Consider the following 25,055-nt stretch of genomic DNA (forward strand, 5'->3'; position numbering starts at 1 on the left):
CAAAATTGCCACACTGATAAGCCTAGCCAAGGGTCCCTACGCTTCTGATCTTGCTAAAACTACACACACACACACATATATATATATATCATCATCAGCGATTTGAGTATCCACTTATCCACTGCAGGACCGGCCTATCCTGACCGAAGTGGGAACGATACAGCCAATGTATCTCTACCAAGTGGCTTAGGCTGTCTGATAGAGATTGTATGCAGAGTGAGAAGTGCTTGTAAGTCTGAATGTAATGTTGGAGTGGCTCTGGATGTGTGTATTCTGTGAACCACGTGTAATCGGCCCGCGCAAGCCGACTGGGTGCAAGCATACTTTACAGTATGCAATACTGGTTCAACCACAGCACCTCTTATGTCTGTCAAAGCAGTACGTGGCTGGGTGAACACTCCCAAAGTTTACTACCATGGCGGGGCGCGAACCATGGTTCTCCAATGTACGAAAATGCACACTCTACCACTGTACCACAGAGGCTCTACACACAATATATATATATATATATATATATATATATATATATATATATATATATATATATATATATATATATATATATATATATATATATATATATATATATATATATATATATGTATACTGGTAAATATATTGTTTTCTCAATTCTATCACCCAAGCCTGCATTTCCCTAGCAGGAACTTACGTATCCGGGTCAAAGGTGCTCAGTCCAGACATCTGAGACGAAAAATGACCAGTCACCCTTCCCTGTTCGGTATTATGTGAGCAATAAACTTCAGCCATCCCTCGTAGCTTGCACAGTATAGCCTGGAAGTAGAAAAAAAAAAAAATACTCTCATTCTAACTTCGCATAAATTTGTCATCTCTCTATTTTGTAGGCTGAGCTGTAAGAAGAGCTTAACACTCTTGTTTAATGCTACTCGTGAAGATGCGCAATGCAAAGGCTGTAGGACCTTAGTACTGCTTTTTTTTTCTGCCACTGAACTAAGTAATATAAGCTCCTAAATGACAAAGATCTGGCCAAGGTGAAAAAAAGTATAGTCTGTTATACTGAAGGCGTCAGTGAAGACGCTCCAACATAAGGTGAATATCACCGTCTGGTGGCAGCAGGAACTAAAGATATTACTCACTCATAGTTAACCCCTTCAATACGGTGACTTTTATTTTTTATGTCATTATTACTATTTCCAGACGACTTACTCGGCTTAGGAAAGTTTTTTTTTTTTTTTTTTTTCTAACTTTAAGGGTTCGGGCGCGTCCACACGTGCCCTCGAATATATGCTGGCAACACAGCTGGCAACATGTTTGGGCAAATGTATGCAGCAGTATTTGGACAGACGTATGCAAACATGTTTCAGTGCAGCTTCGAACACTGGCAGCAGAGGCGATGGGATAAGTTGTGTCCATACCAGGCAGCTGAGACTTCATCATGATGTTGCCAACATGATCTGGACGCTGCTGTTCCCAACATGCTTGCAGCGTGTTCGTTACTGTGTTGCTTATGTTGCCAGCGCTTGTTCGAGCACACGTGTGGATGCGCCCTTAGATGCAGACTTTATTATCCTCTTCACTACTGGCCGTCGCTGAGGAAAATTGCCTACGGGTGATTTTAAACTTCCTCCTCTGTCTTTCATTCCTTCAGCCTTTCCTTCTCTTTCTGCCTATGGGTGACTGTACACTGATTGATAAGCCAAATGGTTTCCTGTACACCAGGAAACCATTTACTACGCTTGGTGGAAGCCATATAATCAAAATATGACGCCTTGTGGTTTAGCGGGTAATTGCAGTGCACTAATCGGATTGAGCCGGGGAACGTTTATATCCAAGGGGTGGTTGGGGTTTATTGCTCACTTAATGCCGCTCAGGGATGAGTGAGGCTGGTCACTCTCCTCTTAAATGGCAGGACCAACTTGCCTAGCCCCGGGCTCCTTCGCTCCTCATGGGGCAATGTAGGATTGGATGATGGATGTATATATATATATATATATATATATATATATATATATATATATATATATATATATATATTAGAGAGTTGGACAGAAAAAGGATGAGAGTTTGCTGCTAGACGGGTGCTTCGCACCCGTCATAGAGGTGGAGAAATGCAAGCAGACAGTTCAGAGGAGCAGTGACCACTGAAGTTGCAATAGAAAAGAGATAAATATGCAACAGTGCGGCAAGGAGACAGAAGTTGAAGGGAGCCAGTAAGAGGAAGAGAGTTAATGAGATGAAAAGCCTTTGACTCCACCCTATTGAGAAGAGCTGTATGTGGGGAACCTCCCCACACATGCGAGTTGTACTCCACACAGGAGCGGATAAAATCCGTGTATAGAGTCAACAGTTGTCCAGGAGTAAAGAAGGAATGGAGTCGGCTTAGCACACCTAATCTTTTGGAAGCAGATTTTACAAGAGATGTAATATGATCTTTCCAAAATAAGTCCCGAGTGAATGAAACTCCAAGCATGTTCAAGGATGATGCAGGACTAAACTGAATATTATTAAACATTAGTGGGTACACCTGTGGAAGATTTTGTCGGGTTGATAGGTGTAAGAACTAAGTCTTTGATGCATTAAAAACAACCAGATTATTTTTACCTGTCAGAGATACGAGCCAAGTCAGACATTAGGTGTGCCATAGCCTCATCCCTTGTTTGCTGAAGTAACCGCTGAGATGGACGTTGCAGGAACCGAATGGAAAGGTGAAGGGTGGAGTCATCAGTGTATGAGGGTTAGATGTACAGCTTAGAATCATTGATGAATAAAAGGAAGAGAGTTAATGATAGGACAGAGCCCTGAGGAACACCACTGTTGATAGATCTAGGAGAAGAACGATGGCCGTCCACAACAGCGGCTATAGAACGACTAGAAAGGAAGATATAGATAAAGGCACAGATAGAAGGATAGAAACCACAAGAGGGAAGTCTGGAAATTAAAGATTTATGCCAGACTCGATCGAAAGCCTTTGAGACAAGTGCAATGGCAAAGCTTTAGCCAAAGTCTCGAAAGGAGGATGACCAGGAGTTTGAATGGTAAGTGAGGAGATCGCCAGTGGAGTGTCCCTGATGGAACCCCTACTGACGATCAGAAAGAAGGTTGTGATAGGAAAGATGTTTTTAAATTTTTCTATTAAGAATTCAAAAACTTTTGAAATGCATGATATTAAAGCAATTGGACGATAGTTAGAGGGTTGGGAATGGTAACCTTTCTTTGGGACTGGCTGAATGAGAGCAAACTTCCAGCAAGAAGGAAAGGCACAAGTTGACAGACAAGACAAAAGAGTTTGTCTAGGCAGGGTGTAAGCACAGAAGCACAGTCCTCGAGAACAACAGAAGGGACTCCATCAAGCCCATATGCCTTGTTAGTATTGAGGCCTGTGATACCTGAAAATACATCAGCTGAAGAAATTTTAATGTCAGCCATGAGGAAGTCAGAGGGGGAAGTGATGGAGGAACAGCACCGGAATCATCTAAGGTGGAATTGGAGGAGAAAGTCTGAGCAAAAAGATCTGCTTTATCAGTAGAAATAGCTACAGAACCATCAGAGTAGAAAAAAAGAGGGAAGGATGATGAGGTAAAGTTGTTAGAAAGGTTTTCGGCAAGGTGGCAGAAGAAGCGGGAAGAATTCGAGTTGGAGAGCTGAGAGTCTTTAGTACGGATGAAATTATTTTTAGCAGAGCGAAGAACAGACTTAGCACGATTCCAGGCAGAAACTTAAAGATGATGTGATTCAGGGGTGGGTTGGCTCCGGTACCTTTTATAGGCCCTCTCCTTGTTGCAGACAGCATTAGAACAAGCATAATTAAACCAAGGCTTTCTTGCGTTAGACAAAGGATATGAGAAAGGAATGTATGCTTCCATGCGCGAGAGAATAACCGTAATGCACAAGGCAAACTCACATGGCTCCCGGCCATGGAAGCAATAATCATTCCATGGAAAATCAAAGAAGTACTGCCTGAAGGCCTCCCAATCCGCAGCTCCAGAGTGCCACAGACGACGTTTCTTTGGAGGGTCCACAGGCCGTACCAGAGCGATAGGACAGGTTAAGGTGATAAGGCTGTGATCGGAGGAGCCCAATGGAAAGAAAAGATTAATAGTGTAAGCAGATGCATTAGTTGTAAGGAAGAGAATATGTATGCTGGAGCTCTCTCAAAGGCAGTCAAGGTTACGGGTAGGGTGCAGTACAAGCTGCTCTAGGACATTAAGGACAGAAAAGATGTAGGCTTGTTCACCAGGTTGATTAGTGAAAGGAGAGGAGAGCCAAAGGTGGTGATGAACATTTAAATCTCCTAAAATGGAGATTTCAGAGAAAGGAAAAATGGATAGAATGTGTTCCATCGTAGAAGTAAGATAGTGGAAGAATTTTTCACAGTCATTTGAATTAGGGGATAAGTAAACAGCACAGATATATTTAGTCAGAGAATGACAGGAAAGCCGAAGCCAGAGTGTAGAGAATTCAGAAGAATCGAGTTCAGGAACACGAGAGCAAGATAAGTCGTTGCGTATATATACACAACAGCCACCTTTGACTTTGAGCTGAGTAGAGAGAAAGTAGGAGGATACAGAAAAGGGTTTGCTGTCAGTTGTCTCAGACAGCTGAGTCTCTGTTACAAAGAGAAGGTGAGGTTTAGAGGAGGAGAGGTGGTGCTCAACAGAGCGAAAATTGGAGGAAAGGCTGCAAATGTTGCAGAAATGAAGAAGAAGCGAGTCAGACAGTGGTTCCAGGCAGCTCATGTCGTCACCAGGAGAGGGGTGGAAGGTGGGAGCACTTATGGTCCCCCTCCCTGGGGACTCCGAGGCTGAGTGTTGAGTAGCCTTTTTTTTTTTTTTTTTTTTTTTTTTGAATTTAGGAACAGGAAGTGTAGTGTGTACTGTGCATGTAGTTTGGTGTAGATAGAGAAACTTGTATTGGAGAGCATGCTGGCCTACTCTCTGTGTTACTGAGACACTGAAAAAGTTCAGCAAAGGGGGATGGTCAGGAACTAGTCCTGAGGGCTGATGAAATGAGGAGAGCAAGAGGGTGGAAGTGGTGAATGTGCTCAAAAGTGCGAGATATGCCATGATGGCATTGTGTGAAACCAAGATGAAATGATGTGAAGTGGAGGAGTGAGAGGGTGTGAAATGTATAAGATCGGGCATGAATGGGCGAGGAAGATGCAAGGAACGAGTTGCTTTGTTGATGAATGAGGTGTGGCAGAGTGGAATGAGAGACTACAAATGTGTCAGCTCGAGGTGTATGTATGTCAAGCTCAAGTTTGAGAAGGTGAAAGTGGCGGTGATTGCAGCATATGCACCGTGTGAGGACAGGAGTGAGAGAGAGAAAGACAGGTTTTGTGATGAGCTGGATGAAGTAGTGGGAGAAGTGCCCAGGAGCTATAAAGTGATTGTAATGGCAGATGTGAATGGAAGAGTAGGCACTGGGTTGTTATGGAGTACCAGGAAAAAATGATAATGGGAAGCAACTAAAGGATATGTGTCAGGAGAGGAGTTTGTGCATTAGTAATTCGTACTTCAAACACAAAGATGCACATAAATATATATGGTATAAAAGGAACGGGGATCATGTTGAAAGAAGTCTGATCGATTACGTGCTCGTAGAGAGGTCAGTGCTGGGAATGGTTGCTGATACAAGGGCCGTGAAAGGACGATGTGGAGGTCTGTCAGAGCAGAGGGGAGGCGGAGGCTCAATTGGTAGAGAGGTGGCCTGCAGTCCTACCGGACCCAGGTTCAAATCCCTGCTGAGGCAGGGAACAGTTTAAGGATTTGAATTTCATTAAAGAAGACTTTACCGATCTGCCAGAAGACCCGCCGACATGTCGTAAAAATACCCCTGTTAATACCAATACATCAGTCCTGTATGAGACAGCCCTAGCATGTATTCAACATGGACGGTGCGTGTTAACGCCGAAGTGGTGACATGGAGAGGTGCATGGTATGTAGGAGGACTACTGGGCCTTGAGTGCAGGCTGTGAAACCTATGCCCAGAGTCGGACACATAAAAAAATATATATATATCTATATGATTCTGGTATGCAAGATCAAGCTGAGAGGAGTGAGGTGGATCAGGAGAGAGAGGTACAGTCAGGGAGAAAGAATGAAAGTTGAGAAGCTGAGGATCAAAGGAATGGCAGATAATTACAGGACCAAAGTAGAGGAGGAGTTAGAGTCAGCGAATTGGAATGAAATCGATCTGGACTGCCTGTGGAATGCATATAGGAATTGCTTAGATAGGAATGCTAAGGTGGTGTGTGGTGTGGCAAGATTAACAGCATGAGCAAAAGGTATGGCATGGTGGGATGATGAGGTTAAGAGAGCAGTGGAGGAAAAGAGGAAGAAGTGGCTAAAGTGGTTACAGGACAGGAGTTCAGTTGAAATAGCAACTGAATATACTGAGAGCAAGAAGCACATAAAGAGACTAGTGAAGAGGAAAAAGAAGGAGGTAAATAATGATCTAGGAAGAAAAATGAATGCGAACTACTCTGAAAATAGGAAGTTATTCTGGAAAGAGGTGCAGAAATGTAGAAGTGAAAGCAGAAAGAAATGTGATGGTGTGAAGGATGTAGGTGGTAGATTAGTAACCCATAGGGATGAAGTAAGGACCCAATGGGAATAATACCTGAAAGCCTGATGAATGGGAATAGAAACAGCAGAGCGACTGTATACATGATTGGTTTTGGGGGTGTGCAGAGAAGGAATGCAGTGCCAGGAGACGTGACACTTGCACAAGTGAAGAGTGCTGTGAAGCGGCATAAAAATGGGAAAGCAGCTGGAGTTGATGAAGTGTATGCTGAGCTAATTAAGTGTAGTGGAGAGAGTGGATTGAAGTGCTTGTTGGGGATATGTAATAAGGCATGGATGAGTGAAACTGTGCCAGCAGAGTGGAAAAAGACTGTGATTGTACCCCTGTACAGAAATAAAGGTGAGCGAAGTGAGTGCAAGAATTATTGTGGCATAAGTTTATTGAGTGTGGTAGGGAAGCTATATGAAAGAATTATTATAGAGAAAGTAAGAGAGATATCAGAAGTCCTAGTGAGTGATGAACAGGGTGTCTATAGGAGTGGCAAAGGATGCGTGGATCAAATATTTGCTGTGAGACAGATAGCAGAGAAGGCTTGTGAGAAGGACCATAAGGTGTTTGTGGCATTCATGGATCTGGAAAAAGCATACGACGAAGTGGACAGAGAAGGATTGTGGAAATTTTGCACATGTACTGTGTAGATGGTAAGCTGCAAGGTGCCGTCAAGAGTTTTTATGATGGTAGTGATGCATGTGTAAGGGTTAATAGGTATCTAAATGAATGGTTCACGATCGGTGTGGGCGTGCGACAAGGTTGTATGATGTCCCCATGGGTGTTCAGTCTATATACTGTATATGGATGGGGTGATGAGAGACGTAAAAACACGAGCAATGGAGAGGGGGTTGGCGTTGGTAATGAATGGTGATGGATGGAATATCTCACATTTGTTGTATGCTGATGATGAAATACTGCTTGCAAATGCCGGATAAGAACTTGGTAGGCTAGTGCAGAGGCTTGCTGATGTCAGTTAGCGTAGTGCCATGAGAAAATGTAGAAAAGGGTAAAGTGATGGTTATTGAGAAAGAAGGCGACTCCCAGTGCGATGTTACAGTGAATGGAAAGAGACTGGAATTGGCAAGAGAGTTCAAATGCCTGGGTACGGTGACAGAAAAGAGAGGAAAATGTGGAAAAGAAGTGGAAGGTAGAGTGACACAATGAAGAAAAGTAGCTGGTGCAATGAAAGCCTTGATAGGAAACAGAGGCTTGAGTGTTGCAGCAGCACAAGGCTTACATGAAGGAATGTTAGTGTCAACTTTATCATATGGATGTAAGACTATAGTGTGGCATGAAAATGAAAAGTCCAGAGTAAGAGCAGTGGAGATGGGACTGCTGAGGAATGTATGTGGAGTACAGAGGGTGGATAGGTTACAAAATAATGTGATTCGTGAAAGATGAGGAGTGAGGAAGTCTGTGGACACCAGAATCGAAGAGAGTGTACTGAGATTGTATGGTCATGTGGAGAGAATGAATAACAATAGTGATGAAAAAGATATATCTGAGCAAATTTGAAGGAGGGAGGAGGTGAAGTAGGCCAAGGAGAAGGTGGAGAAATATGGTGGATGAGTGTGTGTGGAAGTGAGGTTTGGAAGTCGGTGAGGCTAGGGAACTGGCAAGAGATCGAGCTGGCTGGATAAATGTTGTGAGGAGAGGTGCATGATCAGGGATTTGGCATCCCTTTGTAACGTGACAGCGTCCGGATTGACTTTATCGGATACATTTATGTGAAGCTACAGAACGTGGTGAATGTTTTTGGCATTTCCGATAGAGCCAGGATTCCGGGATCTTGAATGATGAGTGAATGGAGGCGTGGCCCATTGGATTGGGCAAATTTGGCCTGTCGGGACATTGCTACCCCTCACCCTGCCTTGGGTTGGGAAAGGAGGTTCGGATGATGATGATGATGATGATGATGATGGTAGATTATATATATATATATATATATATATATATATATATATATATATATATATATATACAGAGAGAGAGAGAGAGAGAGAGAGAGAGAGAGAGAGAGAGAGAGAGAGAGAGAGATATGTACACACACACGCACATTCATGTAAAAGAACCGCAGGGTTTGTTTATTTGTTTGTTTCATTGTCCTTCAATCAAGCTCAAGCCAAGGGTCAGAGACCCCAAAACCCATATATATTCTGAATCAAGGTGACCCAAGAATGGTTTTGGGGGAATCAAAATTCAGGTATGGGTCATTTGAGGTCAAAGGTGAGGTGTTCACCTTTTTGGGCCGGGCAACGTCGGGTACCCCTGCAGCCCAATTTTTGGCATGGAGACTCACATGACCTCCAGTTCGGACATAGTCTATGTGAGGTTGACCTCTGAGGTCACGAGATCACCGGTTGTAGGTCATTTGAGGTCACCAGTAATACACGCTCGAACAACTGGACCCAGCAGCCCAGATATTGGCATGGAGATTCACATGACCTTCAGTTCGGACATAGGCAATGTGAGGTTGACCTCCGAGGTCATTTTAGGTCACCAGTCGGAGGACATTTGAGGTCAACAGCAATAGTAAACAAATGCGAACAAATACTGTGCGTTAGTCTGCCAAAGCTGAAATAGTTCCTGGACCTCCTATAATTCCTCTTCAAAACCAGAGGAGTTACATGAACTTTCTGCAGTAGAATGAAAGATTGAACTAGAACAAACAGGCTTAGAGTGGTCGACTTTTTGGCCCGGTGACGTATGCACAGAGTAACTTATGCTGGAAGGTACCGTTCCGCTCAGTGCGCATGCGCCGAGTGCCCTTTTTAATTGCTGGCTGAATGTATCTGCTTGTTATCTCAAGTACTGTGCCATTTATCAACAATATTTTATGAAATATGTGTCAGGGAAATAGCTGGATGTCTTATCGACCTATAGGTAACTACAGGTCGATATATAGGTATATTTATATATGTACAGGTATGTCTGTTACGGGCAGATCGTGAAATCAGAATTTCGTGAATTAAGGTTAGTTTAATTTAGGTTTATTTAAGTTAGATTAGGTTTGGTTAGGTTAGGTTAATTTAGGCTGGAGAAGGGAACGGTAACTTCCTGCATAAAGTCACTCCGTGCATAGGATACCCGTGTCATATGCACGGAGTGACTTTATGCTGGAAGTTACCGTTCCCTTCTCTGTTAAGCCTAAATTAATCAAACCTAACCAAACCTAACCTAACCTAACCTTAACCTAACCTTATCCTAGATCAACCTAACCTAAATTAAACTAATCTTAATTCACGAAATGACTAATTTCATAATCTGCATGTAACATACATATATATCTTTATTTATATATATCCATATATCGACCTATAGTTACCTACAGGTCGATAAGACATCCAACTTCTCCCTGGCACATGTATTGCATACAATGTTGTTGATAAATGGCATAAAATTTGGGATAACATGCAGATACTTTCAAAACAGCAGACAAACGGCCACTCGGCGCATGCGCAGTGAACGGAACGGTGACTTCCAGCATAAGTCATTCCGTGCATACGACACTGGCAACGTCGGGTACTCCTGTGCCTATAATTATATATATATATATAGATATATAGATAGATAGATAGATAGATATAGATATAGATAGATATATAGATAGATAGATAGATAGATATAGATATAGATAGATAGATAGATAGACAGACATCTGTACATATATATACAGATAGATAAATATAGATTGATAAAGATAGATAGACATATCTGTACATATTTTTATATATACGACATACCTGTACATATATATAGATAGATAAATAGATATAGATAAAGATAGACAGACATCTATACATATATATATATATTTTTTTGCCTATCGACCATTGAGGTATATATACGAGTATCTTTATATATATATGATTATATATACTGCACATATAAAAGTTGCTTTGAACAAAGGAGTTGATATGACTGGGTGTTTGCAGGTGTTGTGGCAAGAAGGACTCTCACACTCAATGATAATAGATTTAAAAGTTCTAGAGCTGTCCATAAAGCTGAAAATTAATTGTTCATTGTAAACCTGGATATACTCTCTCTCTCTCTCTCTATATATATATATATATTATGTGTCCGTCTCTGGGCATAGGCTTCACAGCCTGCTCTCAAGGCCCAGTAGTCCTCCTACATACCATACACCTCTCTGCATGTCACCACTTCGGCGCTAACACCCACCGTCCATATTGAATACATGCTAGGGCTGTCTCATACAGGACTGGCGTTTTGGTATTAGCGGGGGTACTTTTATGACATGTCGGCGGGTCATCTGGTAGACCAGGAGAGTCTGCTTTTATGAAATTCAAATCCTTAAACTGTTCCCTACCCCAGCCAGGATTCGAACCTGGGTCCATCAGGACAGCAGGCCGCCTCTCTACCGATTCAGCCACCGCCTGTATATATATATATATATATATATATATATATATATATATATATATCGCTTTAAAGAGAATAATATGAGTAAACGTTGCTAAGATGTTCCTTTCAAAAACTCTCCCAGTCAAGCAAAAGAAACTCTACATGTGTTCACAAAGCTGAAAATCTGTTTACGACATTAGCAGGAGTGAAAATGGCGTCCCCTCTCTAGAAGGGCTAATGCGACGTAAAAGACTGCAGGTGGTGATACCGGATGAACTCCCACACCTCCAAGCAATATAATACCAACACCCCCTGACCTTGTCTCAATCAGGCTCTACGGGACAGACTCAAGTCACGGTGAGCTTCTCGCAACCCAGGGTGGGATTCACAAAAATTATTACAGTGGGCTGGACGTCGTTACTTACAACTGTTCTGGCAGGAGGAACAAGAGGTGAGGAAAGACCATGCACGTACAGTTGAGCAAGCAGAAAGTGCGAAAAAATATTGGGGTATATGGAGACATCTGGCAGTTCCCTGTAGTAAGTCCACGTATCTTTATGAATGAATCGCTCAGAACCTAGAGCCTGTGTAATGTGGACCGTGATTGTCTTAACTTTTGAGTGGTGGTGAAGCAGATATTCTCATCATATTATACATAAATCAAGGTTAATAACTAATAAGTGTCACAAAACAGTGTATAGTGAATATTACAGTATTTAATGATCGAACGTGGAGTATAATAGAGTAATAAGCGTCAGCAATCTGTAAAACGTAACTGGCAACATAGCACAGAAGAGCAGCATTTCAGCTGGTAGTTTCGTTTATTCATAATATTCGAAGCAGTGGAAACGAAGTCTAGTGAATCAGATTAATAGATGTTCACCTCTAACGAAGAAACCGACAATGCGTTCTTTAATGAATGTAATCTTGGTATTACATTTCATCAATTACCTCCGTCACTAACTCAAGAGTTGCCACTGATCGCCAGCTAGTTCAATATGGAAGTCGGGCTACTCATGCAGACCACCACAGAAATCGCATATCTTTAAAAATCTGTACCGTGATAGTTATTGATATACCGTACGTAAGTTCTTCATGACATTATTCTTTAGTAGTTATACTAATTTCCTAGATATGCTTTAATGCGGTAAATGCAGGAAAACGTTACTATAGAAGCCGTGAAAGCACACCGGGTGTGACAGCATTCATCACATGTTTACAAGTCTCTAGCTGCACCTTTTGTTTGAAACCCATATAATATAGCTTTCTAAAAGAACAATGCTTCATCTCCAAAATGCTGAAGAAAATCTACAAAGTTTTTCACATGAAAATTGGGTATAACTTTAGAAGTAACCAACGTTACCGATTTTCATTATATTACGTCCCTGAACTATTCTAACCAAGACTTACCTTTTAAGCCTAGTTTGAGGTGGAGGAGCTAATTTTGTAGGGGTCTTCATGTAGTGGCTTAGGTTAAGCTATCTCTCAGCAGCGGATGAATGTCACACCATATTGACTGGTGCAGGCGTTTGCACTCGGTCTATGTCGGCCCTAGGTTAGGTTAGGTTAGGTTAGGTTAGGTCAGGTTATGTTAGGTTAGGTTAGTTTGGGTTAGTTTAATGCAAAAATAGTGTGTTTTCAATTAATTTTGATCTTGCTTTGGGGGGATAAACTCACTTTTGGAAATCTTACTCAAAATTACAAAAGGGGTATTTTCCCCCCAAAATGAAGGTCAAAACTAATTAAAACACGGTATTTTGCATTGGCAACCATAAAAGTAATAATAAAAGAAAACGTTGGTTATTTCTAAAAATTTACCGAAAATTGTACAATGTTTAAAGCTGAAATCGTGCAGAGACGAGACCGCATAAAAGTAAAAACAACACGCCAGAGGTGTACCCTGAACGGGGTATTCTTCTAGACTTCAGGAAATACTTCAGTCTAGGCACTGACCATTTTTCTCTGCAACGGTTTTCCATGATCTTTCTAGAGTAGGTTCAGCGGGGCAGTATACACACGTGAGTTTGTTATTGTTTATAATTGTAACGTACGATCTTGAGTCATGTCATGCTAATATTTCTTAATGAAGAATCGTTACTTGTTTCTCATAATACTGTTTATTTTTGTTTTGGTTGACAAATACATGAAATGGATATAAAATAAAGGTTATCGATATTTAAGGAAGGAAGAATAATAACCATCCCCAAACCGAGATGGTAGACTCAGCCTACCATTTCTCTATTTTCTTTGACTATAATACAGCCTCTTCTCCTTGTACCAGTGACTAAAATAATGTCATTATAATTTTTCCCTTCCTTTTAGTGACACAAATGGCATATAAAATGAACGGAGTTTAGTAGACCGACTTTGATATCGAAAGTTAAATAATCTGGTGAAGAGTGGCAGTTTTCCCTTGGTTAGTGACATCGGGAATTTCAAGGGTTACTATGTTCTATGACACATGATATCTGTTAATATGTATAGGCAGTAAATAATATAAAATTATTTGTTGTCTTACTACCTATTATATTTCATCAAATATATTGAAATAAGAAGAGAGAAGACTGTACTAAGCCAGTAAGACCTTGTAGCACAAGGGAGCAGAAAACAGAGATGGACAGCAAGCACGAGGGAAAAAGAAAGAATCGAGGGACAGTTGAAGAGCTGAAAAGGATTGATTCGGGACTAAAGGGGTGCCAAAACTCTTTAAGTATCGCCCACGTCTCTGCAGACACTACCTCCTCACGGGGCTCATTCTCAGTATAAATGCATTGCATTAGAAATGCAAAAATATAGTAAGATAATCAGCAACATTCATACATTATGAGATGGTTACCTTAAAATTCTTCCTAGCAGCTCCACTTAATTACTTTCACGTCCATGAGGTGCAGAAGACATCGTTCTGTAACATCACAAAGGGACTAGGTAACCAAATATCCTGTTTTAATTTGCAGCACCTAATCAACACCGATCCCTCCCCCACAGTGTTTGGAGGAGATGGCAGGAAAGAGACAAAGGTGAAAACAGTGGAATGAAGAGGCTACCAAATGGGTAACTAGCGTCAATTAACACTGGCAGCCGTGGGGTTGTTCCCTCAATTTAATACATAATTATGTTGCTTCACGTTAGTCAGTCCCCGGATGTAGGCTAAGTTGTTAATCCCCGTCCACACTCTCACCTATCGGGCAGTAACTGGTGGACTGTGCCCGATGAGGGCACAGTCTGTCAGGCTTGACTGTGATGTTGTCCAAACTACTGAGTAGCTGGTCAGGCAGTAAAGTCGGCCAGTAGTCAGTAGGTGGTCAGCAGCGATTGAGTGCGATATGACCATGCGCAACGCAGTTGAAAAGAAAAAGCATATAAATTGTTGCAATTGTAAACAAAGAAAACAATGAAGAGTGCAGAAAAACAATATCGTTAAAGAGGCAACTTTTTGAGGATGGCAGGGTCCTTGGCTCATGCCCGGTGCCAGACCACCGGGAAATGTCTGATGATTTCCCTCAACTACGGGCACTGGCTGTCCGCTGGTTTGCCCATCAAATTTGCCACGAAGTGTTCGATGACGGGCTTTAAGATCACATGATTGCTTTGACCAAATTTGTGTATCGCTTGCAGGCACGACTATCGATTGCCAGGATGTTTACCGTGTGAAATATAGCTGCGAGATGATCACGGCGCTGATTCCAACACATATCTCACAACGGTTTTATCTCCATTTATCTTTACCAAGAAAATTCATCGCATTCATTAAATAGGACATGTTTTCTAATGTGGTGAAAATGAAATCAGGGACGGCATGGTAATCAATTATAAGGTGTTTTTCTTTGTCTAACATATATTTGTCACTAATGTTGATAATGTTTTAACTCTACTAGCCTATATCTCATCATCAGTAAGCATAGAACAAAATCATGATAATTTACAATATGTTTATTCTACTATATTTCATCATCGGTAGGCATGGAACAAAATCATAATAATTTACAGTAAGTTTGTTCCCTGACAAAATATTTAAAATGCCCGCCGTGCCCGCCGCCGGACCTCCCACCTCACCACCCCCCACACCACCACCGGGCCGCCACCGCACCACCACCCCAGACTGGTGAGGTTAGTGACCCCGGGCAAAAGGGTCATCAGGGCATCACGGCCCTGAGCCCCTATTCCCCGCAAGTGCCTCAACCCCAGGTGATCAGGGGAACTGAACTACTGTGCGGGCGGAGCAGTGATCGACAGAATAGGGGTGGGACTGAAATTAAATCAGTCCCAGGTAACACCGTATTGACGGCTTTGTTACACCCTCTAGGGCAGGAGGCCCAAGGCTATGGCCTAACAAAAAGTGAAAAGAGAAAGACAAACCTAGGCTACGGCCTAATAGAGTGTGTAAAGGGGAAGGCGACCCCAGGCTCTGGCCTTAACACACCAGGGAGAGAGAGTTGCCTAGTGCATCCCTCTCCTGCTGTTCTTTGGCAACGGCCAGAATACGGACCAGGGTAAGGAGCCCCTGCTGCCGTACGTGTGGTACTTCCCTATTACGGAAGTGAAACCCCGTGGACGGTACCCAGCCGCAGCGTGCGGGCGAACCAGTTCGCCCGGTAGTTGTCTTCCGTACGGGCAGACACTCGGCTCCGGCCGGGGCACGTACCAGGGTAGAGAATTCCCTGAAGGTAGGATCAGTCCGTATTGGAGAGAGTGCGGCCTCTGTGTCCCTCCCTCCGGCTTGTCTCCTACTACTGGAGGAACACCACGCCGGCAGTCCCGAGCCACGGCGAAAGGGCGACCCCGATCACCCTATAGGTGTCCCCCGTACGCCGGGCAAGTTCACGGCTACAGCCAAGGTGTGTAATAGGGGAAAGAGATCCCCGGCTCTGGCCTCCAGACACACTCGAGAGACCACGGGCAACGTGAGTCCTCCTCTAGCCTCTTTCCCTTCGGGGAGCCCGTCGTCGCCATCCGGGAATATAGCCCCGGAGGAGACATTAGAGTGGTGGCAAGGCCCGATAGTGGACTTACCGCCCACACCCGGGAGTTCCTTGTTCCTGCCGGAGCCCCGTAGGAGACGCTGCCGCAGTCCAGTCCTGACGGCGCCTCTCCCTCTTGGTACCCGCAGTCCCAGGACGCCCAGGCTCGACTCCACAACCCACGACGAAGGCGATCCAGGCTCCCTCACTCCCCGGAGTCGGAGGAAACAGGCCCGACTACTCCGGCTGTTCGGCCCCAGTCCTGAGGGCCACCTATCAGGTCGAGGCCCCCAGACCAAAGGGCCTCCCTGCACCCCACCGGCGCGGCCCTAAGACGAGGGCCGCCTCTCAGGTCGAGGCCCCCACACGGGAGAGCCTCCCTGTACCCTAAAGTGCAACAGTGACAGTGACCATACCCAGGAAACAGAGGGAAACAGTGACAGTGACAGTAACCAGGAAACAGAGGAAAACAGTGACAGTGACTACCCAATAGAATATAGTAAACAGTGGCCCACTAGAATCTAGTGTTACCAGGGCAGAAAGTGCATTTTGTGAATTGTCTTAGTCCCTCCCCATATTAAGGAACCAGGGAGTTTTCTGTGAGTCTAGAGGTAGGAGCGCGGGCGAGTCGAAAGTTAAATGTACGTGTCTCCGTGAGCAGGTGACAGTGTCTAGTGTCGCTATCCGCACCCTACCTCTTTTATAGTAATATCCCTAAACCAGGCTCCCAATCTCGTGTATTCTTAAAGTGAACAACCCCATTTATATATTACCTCCAAGTGACATAAGAACCCTATTAAAGAATACTCGCAATCTCCCTGTGTGATAATTGTAGTACATGTGATTATTCTGTGAAGCCAAGTGTTAACTCTGTATCTCTGTGTCTCTGTATCCTGAATATCATTCTATGTGTACTGTTATGAGTAGGACCTAGGTAATAGATGTGATACGGTATCCTGCCTGGTTTTTATGTCCTGTTCCTTTGTTAGTGCTTTACTTCCGGTCTAGAAAGAGGACCCCGCTTCAGTAGCTAGTGTTTTTACGACGAGAAGTCGCCTTAAAAACACAGCATTACAATATTCATTCCTCATAACATTATAAAATAAATAAATAAATCTTATGGAATATATTCATTCATTCATTCATTGCCAGACGCCATGTATCCCAGACGGGGTGGCCAATGGCTTAGAGTTAATTGTTTTACAGGGAGGGGCACTAATCCTCCACCAACCCCACTTGATCCCTTCTCAAGCTGTCTAAAACCATGGGGTGGTTATGGAATATATATTACAGTATAAAGATAGAAAATGAAGTCATTAATGTGTATTATTTATCAAAATTGACAAGGACATAATGTTTTATAGTTATGTTCTGGAGCACATCTACGCATAGGCACGGAGTGGTCACGTAACGTGTAACATGTAGGGGTGGATTGGTCTCCATGGTGTTGGTGAGGTCACAGAGATAGAGGGAAGATCCAGGGCTGAGCAGAATCTGGAGATACTAGAGGAGTTGATGCTGCCTACTCTTCGTGCATTCATCCTTCCGTATCCCAAGAACATAATTTTCATGCACGATAATTGTCCCGTGCACACAGCGAGAGTTGTGCGAACATGGTTTGAGGATCAGCACCACCCAGAACTTTTGTCTTGGCCTAGCAACAGCACCGACCTAAATCCCACTGAGAACGTTTGGGCCAATATTGTTAACGTTTAGGAGCCCAAAGAGGAAGGGACACCCAGCAACTGTTGTGTCACATGATGAGGGAGTGGGAGGTCCTCAGGAGAAAGCCTTATATTATTCACAATCATGTGGCGTCACTACCTGACCACCTTCACGATGTGATTACCACCACTGGTCTCTGGACAAAATACTGAGTGTAATTAAAGTTGCAGCTACCGACGATGTGTTATGGTAGAATAAACTTACTATACATTATTATGATTTTGTTCTATGCTTACTGATGATGAGATATAGGCTAGTAGATCTGAAACATTATCAACATTAGTAACCGTAATGCTAGGTGTTTTGGGGTTGGCTTCCCGTCCCTCTAATGCCTAGTGTGTAGCTGGGCCCTCTTTCTAGACCAGAGCTTAGACAAATAGGAGAGAGGCAGGACACAAAAACTTAGGGCAACAACCTTACACGTGTATTACTAAAATCTACAGTGGAATGGGGAGATGCCACAAATACAGAGATACTGGACAATTATAATTCTTAGGCCTAGATATGGGTTGCTAATATCGCACAGGATACTACTCAGGTCAAGGTCGGGTAAGGTGAATAGCACTTAGGGCAGAGGGGTTAGGCACTGTTATTGCAGGAAGTCCAAGTTTTATATAATGGTGGAATTGATGGTACTATTTCACTGTGGGTAATTACTACTTTAACACCAGGGCCTGTGTATGATCTTAGTGTGTTGTGGCGTTATTGTTCGGTAGCGTGTTCACCGTGATAGACCCACATTTCACTGTCTTGCCATGTTCATTGTGTCACTGTTACCTTGCTTATTCTCCCACTCTTTTATATTGTCACTGATTTCCCACCGACTTCCTTTACACTATGAATGCACTGTTATGCCTTTCCTGCCTTTATCACGGACACTATACTTGCACTGTCACTCTCTTCGGGTCTGGGCGTTGTGGCAGTCAGGTACAAGGGCAGCAGAGGTGACTCAGCCTCGCTATTGACGGGGCTGGGTTCCATGGGGGCCTCTGTGTTCAGGGGCCTCGGGATCACGCGTAGGGGCGTCCTCTCTCGTACGGGGCTGCTGGTGGCGAAGGGTCGCACGCTTTCGGGGCTTGGGGCGGGAGTCTGGCCCTCAGGGCTGGGGCTGAATGGCTGCCGGAACTTCTCGCTCAGGCGCCTGATGAAGGATGAAGATCTCCAGTGTCTGGGTGTAGGGAGGTCCCGCCCGGGGGTCCTGGGGGCGGTCTGAAGGTCCTGAGGGCTGCGGTCCTTGGTGTTCGGAGACACCGTCAGGAGGGGGCTGCGGTGTCAGCCTACGTCGGGGTCCGTCAGGCGAGTCCTCTCCAGATCCGGCTGTAGGGAGAAGAGCCCAGTGGAAGTCACGGGGCCTCTCCAGTACTCCTCCAGACTGGGGGCTCCCTCTGAGTTGTAGGTTGGTGAACAGGAGTCAGAACCTGACGGAGGAGCAGCTACTGGCCGTCTCCTGCTGTAGAACCCTACTGACCGTGGCCTTCTGGGGCGTTGTTAAGGCCCAGCTACTGGCCATGGCCTGGGAGAGGGAGCGGCTAAAAGCCGACTCAGGGGCATCTTCACAGTGGCTACAGACCGTCTCCTGACGAAGGCGGGAGCGGCAACAGGCTGTCTCCTGGTTCCCTCTGGAGCAGCTGCAGGCCTTCTCCTGTAGGAGGGTTGAGCAGCTACAGGCTATCTCTCGAGGGGCACCTTCAGAGCGGTTACTGGCTGTCTCCTGACGAAGGCGGGAGTGGCTACAGGCCATCTCCTGTTTGACTCCGGAGTGGCTGCAGGCTGTCTCCTGTAGGAGGGTTGAGTGGCTACAGGCCATCTCAGGGGTGCTGACTGGAGCTTGAGTAACAGCTCCACCCCGTGGTTGTTGGTGGTCAGCTTGCCCTGAAGGTAGTCTCGTATTCCTGTTATGGTGGTGGCGGACGAGCTCCGGGTCATAGGGGCGCGTGGCCTGGGCGGACTTACGTCGTTGCCGCCCTGAGTCCCGGCGTGCTGTATATGCTCCTCGGTGGGCTCCTTCTGGGGGTGTTAGGTCACCCTCCGTGGCATTATACTGCATTTTAGAAACAAATATATTTTAGGCAAAAGCAAACCCTTATAATTGTTTACCATGCTATCCCTGTATTCATTTCCTAGATATAGACCGCATATACTTTCCTTGGCCCCACAAAATAAATCTTTGTTTTTAGACTTAAATGGACCCGACAAAGGTCCCAAATCATTTTTCTTAGAAATTTCTACAATCTATACAATTATACAATCATGTGACTAATTCGTCATGTTGGTCACCAGGGAAAGGAAATATGCCAGCCACTAGATTTATTACATATTTGAAATGTTGAAGGCATGTCAGTTTATCATCTTATCTGGAATGAAGGCTTGACAAATTAAACATTAATACTTCTTTTATGATAATGTGACATCACATAATAACAAAATAAGGCCCTTATGAACATATATGCATCTGCCACATAATGCAAATATAACAAAGTGTATCCGCTTCTATAATGTGGGGAAAGAAAATTCATGAATTTTCCGATTCACTCCTTCCATCAGAGAGAGAGAGAGAGAGAGAGAGAGAGAGAGAGAGAGAGAGAGAGAGAGAGAGACTCATACTGTCCTAGGTATGAAACTGCAGGAAGCAGTTGTTTTTCTCATTTAGACATAAGCTGACATTGCACTTGATGCACCTGATGTTTGTGCGACCCTTACATCCAAGTCGTTTGCAGTACAAACGAGGATTTTTCACTTCTGGGAAGTGACCTACTTTGTCAAGTCTTACATCCTTCTGTGATCTGACTTGACCCATCTGTTGACGTCTTTTCTTGGGTGGATCAACACTCCTCTCACTTGAAGATGGACGACCTCTTTTAGGCACATACTTTTCTGCCCTGATCAGTGACTCAGACAAAGACATCCTGAAGGACAGTAGGGAATGCCTTTTCTCGTGTGGAACCCTTTTGGTCTCGTAGTCTCTTCGGTATGTCAACCAAGCCTGATTGACTGTCATGTCAATCATGTGAAAGATGAGTCTGTGGTAGTACTTTTTTGATCGTACTTGGATTCTGTACAATGATAAAAGACAATCAGCCAGCTCAACACCACCCATGCTCTTGTTGTATAACTTAACTATGTTTGGCTGTGGGATCTCTGCAACTTTCTTCTTAGATTTGTCATAACGTCGTGCAGTATGGGTTGGTTGGCTCTCAGCAAAGGTGGAGAGCAAGGTCACGCCTTTATTATCCAACCAGAGACAGGAACAGTTTTGACTATTATATTGACAATCCATGACATGAAATTTCTTCAATGGAATTCATACCAACATGTGAATCAAAAAGTACGTAGTAAAGCTTGTGTCATAAGTTGTTACTGTATTTCCAATTACAATATAGGCCTACTGGTCATGTCAAAAGGAAATGGGTAAAATATGTTTCCACAACACACACACACACACACACACACACACACACACACCACACACACACACACACACACACACAGTGTTATGCTGAGTGTTTTTAGGCCGACTCCTCGTACTAAAGACACTAGCTACTGAACGGGGTCCTTTTTCCGGACCGGAAGTAATGCACTAACAAGGGAACAGGACATAAAAACTAGGCAGTCCACCTTTAACACATCTATTACCTTAATTACAACACCTTAACAATATCACATAGGATGGTATTATAAACAGAGGATACAGACATACAGAGTTACGTTAATGTAATATGGGATATTCACACACTCCTTAATTATGCTTTATAATAGGTTAAGAGTCCGTAAGTGGATGGGATTCACTTGTATCAAAGTCCAAAAGGTCTTAGCGTGTCGGGGCAATGGAGATGTCTGGGCTTGATGAGCCGAGGAGGGATTATTACTATAAGTTAGCAAGGGAGGTAGAGCACTAGAGTTCACTGTTTAGGCTCGGCGCGGCAACTCTCGCCCGTGCGTACACTGACAATGGGGGGGGGGACTACTCTAGATTGGACTTTGGGATAGCACTGTTCGGATGAACCCAGAACTTATAGTCTTTGTTAGGGGAAGGTATTTACGGACACTTTTTGGTGTATTCCCGCTGGTTCACTCTGTCACTGGATCAGTACAGGGAAGGGGAAGTCACTATTCTTGCCCGAGTTTCTGGGGCGATATCACTTTGTCACTGTAAGGTGTAGGTCCCCACTCTGGTCACGGTGCAGGGAGACCCTCTTGCCTGGGGTCTCGACCTGTTATAGGCCCTCCTCTGGTCACTGTGAAGGGAGGCCTGTCTGTGTTGGCCCTAGGGACTGGGGCCAAACAGGTGTAGCAGACGGGCCTGACGTCGTAGGGTCTGCGGCAGGGGGAGGTCGGCGTTGACGGGTTGCCGGGCTCGCCTAGGGGTCCGAGGACTGCGGAAGTCTACCGGGGAACGTGCCGTCAAGTGTGGGCTGCGGCCTCGTCTCCCGCTGGTACCTGGGGAAGACAAGAATTTCCCGGGGGTAGGAGGTAGGTCCCGACTGGGACCAGGCCTCTGTTCAGGTGACACTTTAGGGGTAACTCCCCCGGGTGGTGTCCGGCTACTCCTGCAGGAGTTAGCTGGCTCTAGAGGACACACGGAGGCCGTGGTCTGTCTTACACTTATGGAGGGTAGCACAGAGGCGACTCTCTCTCGTCTTTATAATTGCCGTGGCACCAGGTTGATCGGTACTGGGACCCACTTGTGGCGGTGTGTGAGGGTCTCTTACCCTTAGAGTGGCTAGGGGCGTGAGCCCCGTACAATCCACTATTGGGCCTCCTGCCCTATTTGTTATAGAGGGCTCTCTTCCCTCGTCAAAGGACCTCCTGTCCTGATAGTGGCAGAGGGTATTACGCCCTCGTGGCTCACTGTGGCAGAGGAGACAAGCCCCTCGTGGCTCACGTGGGTTACTGCGGCAGAGGAAGGGACTTCCTCGTGGCTCGCGGTGGCAGTAGGTGGAAACACCCCGTGGCTCACCTAGGGACCTCCTGTCCCGTTGGGGTGAAGTTGTGGTCGTCACCACAAGACTACGAGGGACTGACGTATCAGTCCCACCCCACTGCTGTCGAGGGTTAACCCGCCGTATAACTTGTTGCGGGTTTGGGCTCACCTGGTGTTGAGGTAGTTGCGGGGAGATGGGGCCCAGGTCAGAGGTGGTCGGATGACCCTCTTGTCCCGGGTCACTAATCTGACCGTTATCTCCTCCTCGGGTGGTGGGGTGGTGGTGGCCCGGTGGTGGTGTGGGGGGTGGCGGGGCGGAAGGTCCGGTCGCGGGCATTTTACACACATTACTTTTGTTTACCTAGATCGATGTCACCTGTCAGGTAACCCAAACTCAGCATCCCCTGTCATCTCTTCATCCTCATCTGAAGATTCATCACTCAACTTATTATCTTGTTCAACGGGTACAATTCCTGCATTTTCTCTGCAAAGCTGCCTGGTTCTCACTCTTGAGTAAAAGATTGATGTATCTAACCCTGTAATTACCAGGTATACTTTAGTATAAGAATACAAAACTATTTACTTCAGTCCGCCATTCCATTTTCTCTATAGGTTTCAAAGAAAACGTCAGGCAGAACATGGGATACGCTAATATTCTTCACACATGCCTGATACCCTAGGTTGGTTGTACAATTGTTTACATATGCTAGATATCCTTATGTCAAAACCATATGACTGACATGACAAAACCCAAACCACGTGACTGACGTGACGAAAACGTCACCTATATATAACTGCTCACAAATTCTATATTTCAATAAAAACCCAGGAATCAGAGTATTATATCATGATCTGTAAGTGTTCCTGTTTCAGAAATATAAACATGAGACCAGTGACATACCTGATAATTCGTCCATGATCGAGAAAAGTACGAAAGAAACTCTAAACTACGTGCATATGTTGTGGCCAACACTTGACTGAGTTTGGGCGCCAAAACACTCGACCAATCAGCTTCTAGTTGCGTTTCTCTGAGAGAGGGAACCTAGACAAATTCGTCAGGTCTGACACAGAGGGATCCTGCTTAACTCCGTCTCATTGAAAGCCAATGGAAATCTGGATGACGAAATAGTCATGTTAGCCAATATAGGGTTAATGATTGCAATGAATTTTCTTGGAAAAGATAAAAGGAGATAAAACCGTTGTGAGATACGTGTTTGGAATCAACGCCGTGCTCATCTCGCAGCTATATCACACACAGTAAACATCCTGGCAATCGATAGTCATGCCTGTAAGCGATACACAAATAAAGTCAAAGCAATCATATGATCTTAAAGCCCGTCATCGAACACTTTGTGGCAACTTTGATGGGCAAACCAGCGGACAGCCAGTGCCCGTAGTTTAGGGAAATCATCAGACATTTCCCGGTGGTCTGGCGCCGGGCATGAGCCAAGGACCCTGCCATCCTCAAAAAGTTGCCTCTTTAACGATATTGTTTTTCTGCACTCTTCATTGTTTTCTTTGTTTACAATTGCAAAAATTTATATGCTATACTGAGTTATTTCCTTTTCTTTTCAACTGCGCTGCGCATGGTCATATCGCACTCAATCGCTGCTGACCACCTACTGACTACTGGCCGACTTTACTGCTTGACCAGCTACTCAGCAGTTTGGACAACATCACAGTCATGCCTGACAGACTGTGCCCTCAATCAGGCACAGTTCACCAGTTACTGCCCGATAGGTGAGAGTGTGGACGGGGATTAACAACTTCCTACATCCGGGGACTGACTAACGTGAAGCAACATAATTATGTATTAAATTGAGGGAACAACCCCACGGCTGCCAGTGTTAATTGACGCTAGTTACCCATTTGGTAGCCTCTTCATTCCACTGTTTTCACCTTTGTCTCTTTCCTTCCATCTCCTCCAAACACTGTGAGGGATGGATCGGTGTTGGTTAGGTGCTGCAAATTAAAACAGGATATTTGGTATGTCTTCTGCACCTCATGGACGTGAAAGTAATTAAGTGGAGCTGCTAGGAAGAATTTTAAGGTAACCATCTCATAATGTATGAATGTTGCTGATTATCTTACTATATTTTTGCATTTCTAATGCAATGCATTTATACTGAGAATGAGCCCCGTGAGGAGGTAGTGTCAGCAGAGACGTGGGCGATACTTAAAGAGTACTGGCACCCCTTTTTTTTTTTTTTTTTTTTTTTTTTTTTTTTTTTTTTTTTTTTTTTTTTTTTTGGCCTATCGACCATTGGGGCCGGAGCCCCTGGTCATTAAGGCAATATATATATATGTATATATATTGACATATATACACATATATATACGAACATATATATATATACATACTGTACTTACATACATACACACATCCATGCATATGAACATACACACTTTCATGCACACGTACATATATATATAATAATTTTTATTTTATTATTTTTTTGTAGTTTTATTTTTATTATTTTTATTTATTTTTTAATATTTTTAACCTTATATGACTTATAATCAAAAATACCTAA

This window comes from Coenobita brevimanus, chromosome 61 (assembly GCF_032717465.1).
Source record: "Coenobita brevimanus isolate Jiangsu-jjx chromosome 61, ASM3271746v2, whole genome shotgun sequence".
NCBI lineage: Eukaryota > Metazoa > Arthropoda > Malacostraca > Decapoda > Coenobitidae > Coenobita > Coenobita brevimanus.